Source organism: Mugil cephalus, chromosome 3 (genome assembly GCF_022458985.1).
Source record: "Mugil cephalus isolate CIBA_MC_2020 chromosome 3, CIBA_Mcephalus_1.1, whole genome shotgun sequence".
Taxonomy (NCBI): Eukaryota; Metazoa; Chordata; class Actinopteri; order Mugiliformes; family Mugilidae; genus Mugil; species Mugil cephalus.
Genome location: NC_061772.1, coordinates 14,614,572 through 14,629,609, shown reverse-complemented (window position 1 = coordinate 14,629,609; position 15,038 = coordinate 14,614,572). Strand labels below are relative to the sequence as shown.

The following is a 15,038-nucleotide window of genomic DNA, read 5'->3' as shown; positions in this document are numbered from 1 at the left end:
TTTTTATTATCAAACATAATACTTGTTTGATAAATTTATCACCTGGAAAGATAATGAAAAATGTGAATTGGGCATTGGGAATCTGAAAAGCGATCCAGACAAAAAAAAAATGACAACAAAGGCGGTGCTCTCACCTTTCTGTTGTCATCTATCTGCTCGTCTCTTTCCCCATCGAGTAATAGAAGCCGAAAATGGCATTGATTCAAGAAGATGGGCCATGCACACTGACACAACAAACGAACAAACAAACGAACAGCTTGACTGGAGGAAGCTGTGAGGCCGCAGTAGGGAGCACTGAAGCCGGTTTTGATAATAACGCTTGATCCCTCTGTTCTCTCTGTCACCGGGCCTCGTGCTTTCACTTCAGCTCAGCTCAGCTGTCAGCCGGCCGCGGCTACTCACTCAAGTGCTTGAGCACACGCGTGGGCTCACACACTCGCGCGCGGGCACACTCGGACACAGTGCCCCAGGTTTTTCAGGCGGGCTCGTGCTGGACCATTCCAGTCCAAACACGTGATACACAATAAAATGCACACTTTTGTGCGATGTTTCCGAAATTAGCGATCATCCATGTGTTGTAAATTGTCCCACTTACAAGCAGCAATAGCTGTGCATTCGCGTGATTAAGACAGTAATCGGAAGGTAATGATACTTAAGTGAGATTTATGAGAATGGATGGAATTTCCCAGCTGAAAGGTGGCAGCTTAAACAACATTGACCTGTCAAATAGCAAGAGAGATTTAAACAAAGGCCCGGGATAATACATCACGGGAACGAGGGGGCTGGGGGATGAAATGTGTGTGTCTCCGAATTTTAGACAGCAAAGAGAGCACTGGAGGTCATAAAAACCTTTTCAGAGGAGATACCGAGTTTACTTAACCACAAATGGGTGAAAGGGAATTGTCCAAAACAAGATGTTATCAGTTTGTTAATGATGCACTGGGTCTTTGACGGGTTTTGACGTGAATGAAACTCGCAAAAGGGAGAAAAAGCATCACACCTTTATTTTATTTTTTTAATTTATTTTCTTATTTTAACCACAGCAGCATTTTCCGTGTATATCTACAGATGAAAGCAATACTGATTAAAGGCTGTTCGCTCCCACCGGGCCCCACGCTGGTTTGGTTCATTCAATCTCGGCCCTGATTACTCGATTGGACTCATTGATTGAAGGGGAACTTTAATGACCTATTATCTCAAGTGTTAATCAGGTGTTGACAGACGGCTCTCTGTGGGGCCGGGGCCTCGAACGGACAGAACTTGCTGGACTCCCACCACGGGTCGAGCGGCACACACATGACGAAGATGCACCACCCGACAAGTTTCCCCCTGGGGCACGGACGCCGAGTGCGCGCCGTGGTGACATCATCTTCACTCTGTCCCGGTCGGCCATGACTCAGATGCGTCGGTGCCTTCTTTAAACGCGCTCATTCTCACCCGCTTTATCTTCCCTAGTTACAGTTTTACCGCCTCGTGAATTACCTTGAAATGAGAGCGCGAGGAATTGAGATATAAAAACGAAGGCCTGCGCCTGCAGAGGATGTGTTCTCATTTCATTTTGTATTTATGGAATATATGCAGTTGGTAAAGTTACATAAATTCACAGGAACTTTGTTAACCTCGTGAAATACTGGTGATTGGGAAGGATAGAGGTTTTAATAGGAATGATGTCTACTGCAATTGGGTTACTGATTGTAGTTTGCGGTGAAATCACTTGCCAAATGTGCTCAGTGCACTTACACTTTCATTTGTGGTCTCTCATGAACTCCATATGTTCCCTCTAACCCGGCTTTATCAAGAATTAAACTGTAATTTTAATTATGAAGCATCTTGAGGCAGATTCGGTAAGGAACCTTTATGTGCTTAGTCGAGCCTGTTCCTTTGTCTTCCTTGCCCCCCTCCCGCTGCTACACGAAGGTACATGCTCAGCTTTACATGTGCGCACGTGTGTGATTTGTATTTTCCCGGTCAAGTCTGCAAATGTAGTGTTTGTGTGAGGACGCTGCTGAATATAAACTGAGATGCTATTGAATTGTTAATGACAGACAGTGAAATAGAACCTAAATCTTTGTTAGCGTAAATGCGGCTCGAACAGAATTATTTCAGTTCTAAAAGCTCCTCTTTGATATACATGCTGTGGAGTGGAAGCACTTCCTGCTGTTCTGGTGGCAGCGGTGCAGCCAGAAAGCTACGTATCCAAGTTTCATCCGTCTGCATCACCTCCTGTAGCCTATCTCCAGCCTAAATCTCTTTTGTCTCCTCCTCCCCCAGTGTCCCACTCCCACTGCATCCCTCTCTTTAATTATCTCCCTTTTCAATCCCACCGTCTTCAAGTCTCATCAATGCTCCTTAATTTCCATCAATATCGCTGCAGCGTAAGCTCTCCACACCTGTCCAGTCACCATGGCAACCCCACCTCTGACAACAAAGAGCTCTGTAAGACATGGCATGCTGTATTCCCCTTGATTAGATATTGATTAAGCTTTTGTAATACATAATAGGATCAAAGGGATTGTGCGGTATTGCTTACCCAGGTCTTCTTCACACTTTCATTTAGTTATAATCTTTTGTTATTTAGGAATCTGCATGTTAAGAGGGATGGAATCGAAATTTGCCACCCTTTGTCATAGACATCCAGAGCCTCCTTCAGGGACTTGTAGCTGCACAAAGACCTTTATTTTATAATCATTAAAAAAAAAGAAGAAGAACTGGAGAGGAGTGAAGTAGGAATGCAAATCTCCAGTTTAAAAAGAGTGTTGACAGCACCTTCAGGTTTCTGAGTGGCATAACGTATGCTTAGTGTTTGCAACATGTTTCCCATTAAGAGGACATGCTAATAGGCCCGTTGGAGTGTGCAGAGGCTCCCAAATGCTCGAGTGTCCCTAATGGATGCATTGATAGATTAATGGACGATAAAAGTCAAATGCTAAATGCATGGTAAGTGACAAGAGATAAGTCAATATGGTAAATATTTGTGTAGGACATAGTTACGAAGTTGAAAGGCCATTATTCACAATTACCTACAGACAAGCCATTCCTTGGTATAATGAGGCTCATGACATGAATTTAAAAGCCTGTGAAAGTAATGGCCCCGAGTTCGTTTCTGTCAATTACATATTAGCGTCAGCTGCAGAACAATCTGCGAGACATGATAATATTAGTTCACTTGATCATAAACCCATTAAATTAATGCTTTTAAAGGAAAGTTACACGTGAGGAAAAGGACTAAAACTCATGTGCTAACAATTATGCATCATATTTTTTTTTTTTTTTTTTTTTTTTCTCCCCGCTTCTCTTCAGCTGTCAAAATTAATTTAACTGCCACTATCCTGAAGATCTCTGTGCCAAGAGCAAGGCTGTATTTGTTAAAAAGAAAAAACAACATTCACTGAAGTGGTAGCTCGTACTGCTATGACTAAAATGGATGTGGCATCATTTCAGTTGCATGACATTTGCTAGTAGAGTTGCTTTTGATTTTTAAAAGAAGTCCAAATAACATTGTGTTTACTGACCTGTTGTTATAGATCTGTCATTATTTGTTTAATTTACAATTTTGATTAAAAAAGGAAGTAAAATTGTCAGCTTGGCTGGATTGCTTCAAATCCCACAGTGGTAATATTCTAAATTTGGTGATGTTTATTTATTTATTTTTTTATCTGGTAGAAATTAAATAGTAACCACATTAAGTCATGTATAGAATATTAAGTTACAGTTAAAAAATATATTTGACATGTAACGACATTTGAACTCTTGTAAAGCTTCATAGAATCAAAAACACAGCATCCTCTCTGATATAATCAGTTCACTCGATTCCATCAAAAGATATTGTACATTTGTCAATGGTCTCGAGAGCGCTAGAAGGATTGAGGCTGATCTTTTAAGTTTTTTTCTCTCATGTGAGCCTGTGTTGTCAGCTGCAGTGTTTGAGCTTCATAAGACACCATCTCAATCAGCATTACCAATAAGGTAAATACACACAAGAAACACTTCAGCCAGACAGGAGGAGGCTGTGTGTTTGTCAAATTTACACTGAAGATTTAAAAGGATACAAGGCTGAGCGAAGTGCAAGAAAACGATTTCTCTTTTCCCACAGTGAAAAAGTAGGGGAGTCAGAATTGAGGATAAACCCAGTAACTGCAAAGAACCATGTTTGGAACAAGCTGACCTTTTTTTTTTACAACTCAAACAAGGATAAAGACAACAAAATGTAATAACTTTCCCCTATCCAATCCATACTTCATGATTATCCCTCACTCCAAAACATTAGAAAAAATGGAACTGTCAAAAGAGTCTTGTTGTTCCATTTTCTTTCCCTTGGCCCCCCTCCTGGAGACAAACAAACAAACCCCTGTTAGCACATTTCATCAGCTTTAGGGGTTACAGAACAGATTGAGTATCGACAACGGTGGCTGTCGAGGCTTATGGCTCAAAGGCAACAGTAGAGCAAAATCTCAGGGGTAGGAGATGCAATCGAAAGGGCCAAAATAATTCAGCAGGACTCACTCGAGGAACAATCCAGTTTGTCATGTGGAATCATGGAGTGTCTGCCGCACAATGAGAGAGGGTCCCCGGAGACGCTGTGCGGGAGTCAACATGTGAATAGCCAAGAGTTACTGCCACAACTGGCCACTCTTTGCCTTTTTATCACCTGCAAATTTAGCGACCATAAATCTGTTTCCACACCAATGCTGGTGCACAGCCGCACCAGAGAGGGCCATAAACAAGAAACGATGCTCTGTGTCTTGGGATGGTTCGGTCATTGATGGTCCCTCGGGTGTCGTACTCTATTCTGGGAACAATTACTGTCACAGAGTTTTGATGTTTTCCTTCTGCCGTGATTGACATTTGTGGCTGGTGGAAATTGCTGAACCATGTTGATCTGCAAAGAAACACGTTGTATTATCTCCCCCATTGTCCATAAGGGGTTGTGGGCGAACAGTGTCTGTGTAGTGTTTCCCCGCCACCGTAAAAGGTTTTGAGGCATCTGGTGGCTTCTGGTCGACTCTGAGGGTTAACGCGGGAGAAGGAAGCCCAGGGCCATAAAAAGGACACTGGCTGTAGGCTTTAATGTAATCTGACTCTGCTCACTATAAAGTCTGTGTCAATAAAATGCAGCCTGAGGAAAACCTTGGATTAATCGATTGACTTCTTGCTTCTTATTCACGTACAATAACCAGCGGCACCCATTGCACCTGCTTTTGTTTCTACTGTAACACCTCCACAAGACCAGAGCTGAATATCCATTTCCCTTTAATCAATTCACAATTTATTCCCCTCCCTCTTCCAATCTCTCCTCCATTTATTATGCATTATTCGCCCTTTTTAAACGATTTTCTACTAACCGTCTCATCTAATTTGGTATTCGGATATGGTTAGAGCTGTTAGCTCAATTAATACAATGACATGTCCTAAATGCATTCTCTTCACAATGCAAGCGACAGGAGGAAGTGCCTCACGTCCTTGCAAATGGGGTTATGCATGCACGCCGTGATATATCCAAACCATTAGGAATTATTTGAACAGGCTATGTGTATAGACAAAAAAAAAAAAAAAAAAGACAAAGCAGGCTCAATCTTCTACAGGACTGTGCTTTATTTTAGTCTAAGCAGAATATAATGAACTAGAGAACTACAGAGTTCAGGAGCACTATGGGAGATATCGTCCCGAATCAGGGAAACGGACCCGAGCCAACGCTAATTCAAATTACATCCGTTTCAAAGAAAGTAAGACAACCGTAACTCAGTTTGTTCAAAATAAATTAAAAAAACAAACAAACAAAAAGATTATTTCATCCATTTTGAATTTAAACATAACATTTATCATGATAAATCAACTTTGCATGAAAATAAATGAAGACAACGAAATTAAGCAGTGAAGCTGGGAATGTGGTGATTTATCTTATACACAAAGATCCGTGATGCAAAATCACTTGATGTGAGCGCTTTAAAGGCTATCATTGAACGCTTGATTGAAGCAAACTGCTCAGTCAGCTGAGTTTGTTTACATTTTGGTCCTTGTAACCAATGGAAAATGGAGGTGGATGACCACATCCTTTATTTGCGTCAAAATGGACTTGAGGCTTGACTGACTCTGGCAACGTGTTTGTTTGTAAAGAGCATTTGGCATTCCCCAGAATACAGCGTGTCCGACCACTGTTCACAGGTAGTACTGTCTGAGAGAACAAGCTGGGTTTAAGGCAGAATTCCCCCCTCACATTAACAAAACAACCTGACTGGTGTAAAGCAGCGTGACATATTCTACCGTTGGCACAATGTTTTTAGTGGATGGAGTCGCATTAAACAGTGTGGAAGAAACCTCCCGTAGACAGGAACCGAGATGATGGAAGTCAGAGATATGTCAAAGATTACAGTAACCCTTGAAAGAGAGAAACGGAGAAGAGCATTACAGGAAAAAACAACCATGACTTATGGACAATGAGATATGGCAGCATAGGTCCCAAAACCAATCTGATGGCAAAGTTTGATATATATATATATATATGTTTTTTTTTTATTTTTTTTGTCTTTTCTGTCTTTTTCTTCTCAAAACAACAAAAGGCCTCAAATAAGATTCTTTTTGAACAATGCTGATCCATTTGAACTCAGTTGTGCAATGGACTCCGTTTCTCCTGAATCCACATGACCGGTACCATCAATCATCCTTTTACAGTGCAGTTTGTTAATTCGTGTATTGATTTAAGAGCTTTCCATGAGCAAAATCTCTTTGAACTTGCCCATCCACGAGGGATTTCACACGGGGATTGTGCAGCCAAAGAAAATAAAGACAAAAGGAAAATGATCAAAGAATATCCGAATAAACCTCGTGACAATGGGTCTATCCCAGCTTCAGCCGATGATAACAAAACATAAGCAAGAAAATAAAGAACCATTTACCAACATGAGTATAAAATCCCATTTTTGAACATTAGTGCTTTACTATACATGAAATAAAATCATCTTCTGTTTTTGATAAATTATTTCATAAGTTCCTTTTCTTATTTTTGCTCAAATATATTAACTATTCTTTTATTTTTTTTTAATTAGGATTTTTTTTTTTTTTTTTAATTTTTTGAACATGATCTATTTTACGGCCTATAAAGAATGTTCAACAGAATTGAAAAATAAGCTATATTGTATGTACAGGTGTAATGCAGCTGTGTGGTCAGGCAGATTGGGTCAAGCAGGCAGGCGCTTCTGCTGAGATCTACAATATGTTTGTCCCCTTCCTCCAGCCTCAGCCCAACCATGTACGTACTGTATAGTCTCAGCCGTGTGTGTTAAGTGTTTCGACTCCAAAGTGGTTTATGTACACGTTGAACAAACTGTTACCTGCAGATTCTTTAAATGCTGTAAAAGCCTAAACATTCGACTTAGTGTTGATTCCGTTGCGTCTGAGCAAGCGTGGCGGCGGCTGATGCTTTCTTTTCCCCTTTTCACACTTGTCGAGCGGAAAGCATGCAGATGGATGAACTCTACTGTCACTGCCGTATCTGTTCATCAGCCCCAATTGGACTAATCCAATTACCGCATAGGCGATCTTTCTTCTGTCAGAAAAATCATGACATGTCGGTGTACACAGAATCTTAATTAACGGATCACTTCGGGGGCCGTGGCTTAGGTTTGACACTAAGTCAAATGCTCTCTAAGCCTCGGTCCGGCGCTTACGGTTGTAGGATGCATGTTCACAGCCCAAACCTAAGGGGCTTAAAAGGACTAAAACTCTCCTAAATCCCTGCACTGCTGTGGATACATTTTATAGTGACATCATTGTCCCACAGAGTTGGGCTTCTGAACACAAGTTGCTGTACAACCATCCTCTGTTTTCGTATTTTATAGGCTATTTACATTAAGGAATAAAAAAAGTCTTTGTCATTGTTACATCTCAGCCATGTTGTTGGACCGTAATCGCGCACCTTCACTGTGCATTGTTGGGTGGACAGTTTTTGTTACTTTGTTACTCTTGGCATCGGACGCTGATAACTATAAAACCAAAGCACGATTTAGGTGGTTCATCAGCCCTTCTGCTGGCTCAGCGCAATGTGACGCGACCGCACGGCTCCTGCTGCCCTCACGTTTATCTGCTCGACGTCCTTCAGGATCAGGGGTAAGGCAAGGCTCTGAACCTCTCCACTAATCATGACATCATCGTGCCTGATGCCCTGAGTATTGGGAGTGATTTTGTGGAGTTTCAGTTTAGCACACAGCACCCCCACCACCCAGTGCCTATTTCCACAGTTTCCACCTCCCTTCATGCAAAATCCCATTTCCACAGCAAAACCCTTTCTGCGCTAAAGTGAGATGACGGAAAAGCTCTCCCAAAGCAGCTATTAAATGAGAGGCATTAATTTCTTCCCTCCTGTCCAACAGGTTCCTTTAATTATCTTTCCACTTTCAGTCAATTACATTTCACTTCCTTTCCTTGACAATCGCTGCTATTTTAGGGTGAGTGTTATGCACCCAGGGGGTTGGAGATTCATGCTCCAGCAGCCTTCTCCTCTGTCCCGCCATTGGCTGGGATACGTGCTCATCTAGAGGACAGACTTGGTGAGCAGATGTGATATACCCTCCCAGTTTCTGAGTGGCTGCATGCATCACTGTCCAAGAAGCGAATGTTGTAAATACTTATGCTCCTTTCAGTTTGCCACTGATTGTGAGATGCTAAACAAAGGCAGCAAAGCACTGACAGTGATGAGATGCTTTATGCTTTCGGGCCTGTATATAATTTTTCAAGTGTCTATATTTTTGTTTCTCCTGGCAAGGCTAAATTATATCCTCGCAATTAATTAGATTCACACATCTTCAGGCTGAAATGCCAAGTTACGTTCTCTCTTTGCAAATTTGGGGGTAAATATTAAATCATCCTGTTGGGCAACAGCTTGGTGACTGCCTGCTGGGTTGACATTTGTCAGTGCTCTTAGAGGTGAAACATAGCCAGGACTAAAAGCCAGAGCAGCAGACTAAGGGCAAAGCAGCCAGACCCCTCTAGTAAATAAATGGGTAATGAGAAGATCTAAAAACAAACTTTTTTTTTTCTTTTTCTAATTTTCAGTAGCCCTGCTGCCTGTTTCACAGATATTTCCGCTTTTAATGCGTGTCACTTCTCCCTGGGGTGTAAAAGTATTAGGAGCAGCCTTGTTAAAAGTGTTTCTCATACCCTAATTTAGCCTTGGCATAGCAGCCATGCTACATGAACGGCGCACCGTTAGCCAAGCAGACAGCAGGATACTGGGCTTAGGGTTTTTGGCTCACCGGGGACTCAACCTGTCATTAGTAAAGGGAACTAGTACAACATCTGGTACAGGACAGAGAAGATCAGCGGAGCAGCAATGCGAGGTTCATGTCGCGGGTTGTGTTCTACAGATGGCCAAGACAAGACCTGGAAACTTCATTGCTCATGGAACATTAGATCTCCCATTGATTAGTTCAGCGTCACATAAATAATGAGCACAAACGGTTTGCAGAACATGGCTTTGTTTTGACCTACTTCACCGCGTCGTCGCCACCGTACTTCAAATCAAGGGCAGAGGATGGAGGCCTGTTTTTTTTTTTGTTGTTGTTTTTTTTTTTGCTTTCTGCTTTGCGTGTTACAAAGGCAATTTCTTTAAAGCTGTCATTCGATGGGCATCGTTTTTGAATTTGAAGAACTGCTGTGCTTCACAAATATTCTTTTTAGCGTCGAACGAGGCTGTGCTTTGCAGGTGTCCCAGCAAGTCGGTGTTGAGCAAGTTATTTTGTGGGGAAGGAAAAGAAAAGGAAAAAAGATGACCTCTGTAGTTTACTGCTGAGATACAATTTTGTTGCTGAATGAAGAATCATAACAACACAGCAGCTGCTTCAACAGGATTTCCAGCACAATCGTCGGTTTCGACCCAGTTTTAAGCAACTATTGCTGCAGCATTTATGGTAAAAAAAAAGAAAAAAAAGAAAAGAAAAATCAAAGTGAACCTTTTGCCGTCACCCTTCCCCTTCAGTTTTTGGCAATGTCAATGTAATCTCCAATATTACCACTTTGCTATGATAAGGAGGAGTTTATTCATTCCACATCCTCCATCGCCTCTTCGGGTAAATTCGGCCGTATTATTGGTGCCAGGTCAGCTGTCAGCAGCCGTGCCAGGGAGTAGGCACAAACATAATTCTCTCTAATCTTCCTTCTGTCAACCATGTGCATGCAGGGGACCATCTCTCCCGTCATTTGGTCCAAGTGATTATCCCGGTGATTTTTCACTTGGTTGCTGCTAATGTATAGAGGCTGATGATTACAGTGTGATTAGAGGGAAAGGTGAAATAGCATGTCTAATATGGTGCAGGAGATAATTGAAGGGTAGTGAGCACAGGCATTAGCCAGGTTCAGAAAAATGCTGTTCCAAAGGGAGGGCCGCCGATCAGTGGCGCCGTGGTTTGGAAAGGCATGGCAGCTCTTAGGACTGGGGGGGAGAGAAGGCGGTACATGGCATGCTGATACCAAGGACTGAAATCAAGACCTTCAGCTTATTTAAACAACAAAGGCAGTACATTATAAACTCTGGAAACAGCTGGCACACTTTATGAGTCATCCTTCAGTGTATCTGAGCATGTTCTGATTTGGTTTTCTGTTTCAAGCGAGAAGAGAGGGAGGTTACGGCGAGAAGAAAACGTTGAAGCGGTAAATATGAACAGTTTGGACTGGGGCAGAAGCTATTTAACTACATCATTAAACTTTTTAATGTCAGTACATTTAAATACGGCTGGATAACGTTCCCGAAACGATTCCATTCCCAATTGAAAATTTGATTCTGATTCAATATGAATTTAAACATATTTCTGTTTTCAGACAATTTTACCTCAAACTAAAACTCATGTTGTCATTGGTTCCAGAGATTTGCGCTACTTCCAAAGTATTTTAACTTCCGTGCGGCTTTGCTTGTGTCCGCCTCTTCTCTGTCTTCATACTTTTCAAATCCAATCAGCTTTTCGACCTGGTGGTGCTCTCGGGGTTGTAGCGGCTTCGCAGGACTTGTCTTACTCGAAACCAGCAGCGAGATTTCTAACACGAGGACGCAGGAAACGCTATTTGAAAACTGATCGGAAAACCCAGCCCCCGCGTCTGAAGCACAGATCTGTAATATTTGTCGCCAGGAGCTCGACTGCAGCTTCTAATTTTATCAGTTAAATCGTTGGCCACCATCCTAGACGCGTCGGTTTAAAGGATCTCAATGGGATGTTGAGTTGTTGACTTCCTCCCTTCTCCCCACTCCCTCCCTCCTTCCCTCCTCGCCGAGCCCTGGCTCTCGCTGCCAGCTGCCGGTGCTCAGAGAAAGTGTATGGATGTGAGCTGGTGTTCGGGCAGAGAAAAATCGGGAAGTGCTCATAGTGGCTGAAATGGCATCGCTCCTCCCTCTAGACTCACTCCAAACATACTGTATTGATCCGGTTTTTAGAGAAGAGGCTGCTTCCAGAGCTGTAAAACAGTCAAAATAAAGGCTACAGGACTCTAAATCAAGACATGACAGTGCTGGAGTGCTTTACTCTGTCTTGGCTGGCGTCAGTGTCAGAGAAGCTACAGGCGAGCTGAGTGATGGTTATGAGTAGCTGTTAGAATTAATTTATATATATATGCTATTTAAGCAGTAGATTTTTTTCCCCCTCCCCCATCGGCTCTATGTATAATATATGAAGAAAGCAGGTCAGGGAACATGTTAACAGTGGAATTTACATTACGTTTGACAGAGCTAAATGAGCTCTAAAAGCCCGCACTCCTTTGCTATCAATTCAGCAAATTGAATTTGTCTTCGGAGAAATGTTTATCTGCCAAGAGACAAGAAGAAGAAAATTCTCTCTGTCTAGAGTTTTGCAGCAGCTCCAGTGGACACACTCGTCCCTGGCATGTCGCTCATAGAAGTCCTGGCTGGTTACAACGGCCATGCTTAGGTTTTTTTGACAGAATTCTGACACCAACGAGGACCACTTCGTTCCTAAGCCGAGTTCATTCTGCTGGCAGTTTCAGTAGCTGTCACCTCACTCTTCCTTCCTTCCTTCGTCCCTCCTCCGTCGCTCCTGTGACCGTCTTTTAACAATTTGTGGCTTCATAATTCACACTTCATGTTGCGATACAAAAGGTCAAGAAAAGAAAAAAAGAAAAAACAAAAGAAAAACAGAAGACATCCCATGTCCGTTTTACTTGGTCTTTACAGTGGATTGTCGCTTGAACACAAAGGCTAGCGAGAAGCCTTAAACATCTGCACCCTGTCCAGCACAGACATCAGTTTTAAGTTCAGTCTCATTTTTTTTTCCTCTCTTATCGTTCTTTTTTTCTTTTTTTTTTTTCCTACCAGAACAGTCTGTTCATAGCTGTCAGAGAGTGCGGTGACTTATACATCATGATGAGCGAGATATCCAGTGGCTGGTACCTTAACATCCAAACGAAAGAGACTTGTTGCAGGGGAGGGGGGTCAGATGAGTGAATGAAATTTCCTTTCTCCCCTCTTTTGTCCCTTTTTTTTTTTTTCAATGACGACTTCAAGTATTTTTTTTAAACAACAGCAAAAATTAGCAAATCTACTTTTCTTTTTTTTTTCTATTCTACTTTACTATTCTACAACCTGGTGCTAAATCAGCATCCAGAGCAAAAGATCAGCCCCTATACTACGATTCCATGTCTTTTTTTATTTTATTTTTTTTTATACATTATTTCCATTTTCTTTTATTCGTACTTACAGTAGGCCACTGGATATTGATTTAATGATTTTTTTTTTTTTTTTACTACGAGTAAATTGTAATACTTGCAGCTACAAGGTATGAGTTTTTAAATATATATTTATATATTTATATATTTATATTCTTTTAAAAAGCGTTTTAGTCCTTTGGTCCCTATTTCCTAAGGAATGATGCATGTAAATTATCCTGGATTCTCCTCTTCTCTCCTCGTCTTCTCGTTTTCCTCTTCGATCCAGAGCTTGCCCTGTCACAGAGCACAACACCTGTGTAGGCACAAAAACCAAAATGGCAGCAGGCTGGTGTGTGTGTTTGTGTGTATTTCTGTGTGTGTCTACACACGCATGAGTTTGCTTCAGTACTTATGTTGTTGGCATTTGCACGTGTTTATGTACAAAGTTTTTTTTTTTTTTTTTTTTTTTTCATTTTCTCTTTAGGTGTAGCATCTTTAAATGTGTATGTTTGGTTTGTTTTCTCTGTTTATGTGTGTTTATCTATATCCTGTGTCAGTATGCATGCTTTGAGCATAATGAGTCTATAAAGGTTTGTTTTTGTTTTTTTTTTTGTTTTTTTTCCCCCATCATGTCTAAAAAACAGCAGCAAAAAGTTGGTCTCTGCAAAAAATCTTCTTCCACAGACGCCAAAGCAAAACAGGGAAAAAAGAGGCATTTGCGAAGAAAGGAAAAAGTAAAGTAAAATAAATAAACAAAGAAACAAAAAAGAAAAAAAAAAACAACAACTCTGGGATCCTCCTCTCAGTCACCCAATCTTCCAGCGGCTTTCCAGCAGGATCAAGGGACCACCCTTCCTTCATGATATGTAGCAGAGCAAGAAGTCTTTGTACTTTTACTGCACTTGTGGAAATAAGGTGTTGTGGCCCTTCATCCTGTGACAGAGAGAGAAAGAGAGAGAGGGGGGAGAGAAAGAGACGGGGGAGAATAAGGAGAGTGGATTCAGCGAGGCTGCGGCAAACATGCTCAGGGTTGCTGGCTCCTGGTTATCACACAGACTGACAGGCACAGCCAACAGCATGAGAAACAGACGGGTAAGAGGGAAAAAAAAGAGGAGTGTGTCAATCACAACCAGAAATAAGTGGGCTAGAGGTGGGGTGGGAGATTTGTGTTTTAACCATATGGAACAGACATCTACACTGTGACAGCGCTAATCCGAGGAAGGCCTAATTTAAACTGACTCTTATCTCCCTGTATGAAATAAATAAATAAATAAATCAATGTTTCCCGAGATGCTGCTGTCATTCATCTTTTTGTTAATTCATTACAAAATGCATTTCAAAGGAACGTGAGGGAGACCTAAAGAAAACAAGTGTGTGCGCAAGTGTTAAAGTGCAATAATTGGAATGACAGAAAATAGCCTCTAATTAGGAGCCCCATGAAAAAAAAAAAAAAGAAAGAAAGAAAAAAGATCCCCTGCCTTTGTGTTGGCTCGATGCGCCGCGCTGTTTCTAAATGTGTCCACGCTGCCGAGCATCGGATATAAAAGATCTAGTTTTTGCAGCCTATCATGCCTAATATGTTGTGAGCCACGGTGTGGGTGAAGAAAGGCCATGAAATCACAGCAAATCACTCTCCGGGAGTGAACATGAAAGGGACTGACTTTGTGGCGGGAACGCGCGAGCGGACGCTCTTTGTTCTACCTTTCCATTCCTGTAAATGAGCTTGTTACCATTTCATAATAGATCCGCTTTTTTAGACGGGGGAGCAGAGATTCAAACTTATTTCTGATGTGCGCTAAAGCGAGGCCCGGCCATTAGCGACATAAAGCACTCACGGCCGTGATTACCGATGTGCTTTTTCATGTGCCACTGGCAATTCTTTCTATACATGTAGCACAGAAGAAACACACAGTGGCTTTAAAATTGATTTTTCTTCTCCTTTTTTTTTTTTAAAACATCACTACTTTGTCACATAATAATCTATTTTTTCTTCGTCTTCCACCACAAGCCTTTTGTCACCACCTACATAAGAAAAAAAAAACACCTGGTAGTAAAGTGGTATAGCAGATGCCAGAAAAACCTTATCCCCACCCAGCTTGCCTGGCTGGACACCCCCCTGAGTTCATTGGACAGACTACGGGAGGGAGAGACTCCTGCGGGGCTTTTGAAAAAAAAAATAGGGCAAAACGAGTTTGATGACGGACTCTTATCAGGGCCTGCCTGCAGCTTGGCGAACGAACTCACTTGCAAAGAAAGGACCTTTTTCACTAGGGATCTGTCTGCTGCCTTTTCAATTTATGCATCAACCAGCAATTACCTCACTCAAGCACCAAAAACATGAGTTCTAATGTTATTTGGTGGCATCCTCCAACAAAAAAAAAAACAAGCAACTGGCA

General features: G+C 41.7%; 1 protein-coding gene across 16 annotated transcripts in view; it reads right to left on the bottom strand.

The window, feature by feature from the left end:
- Window positions 1-5,572: 5,572 nt before the first annotated feature.
- celf6 (CUGBP Elav-like family member 6) overlaps window positions 5,573-15,038 on the bottom strand; it is a 141,945-nt gene continuing 132,479 nt past the window's right edge. For all 16 annotated transcript variants that reach the window (XR_007112512.1, XM_047581686.1, XM_047581690.1 and 13 more), the window contains one exon: window positions 5,573-13,575. The gene's annotated coding sequence lies outside the window, so the exon portion shown is untranslated. The remainder of the gene's footprint in view (window positions 13,576-15,038) is intronic.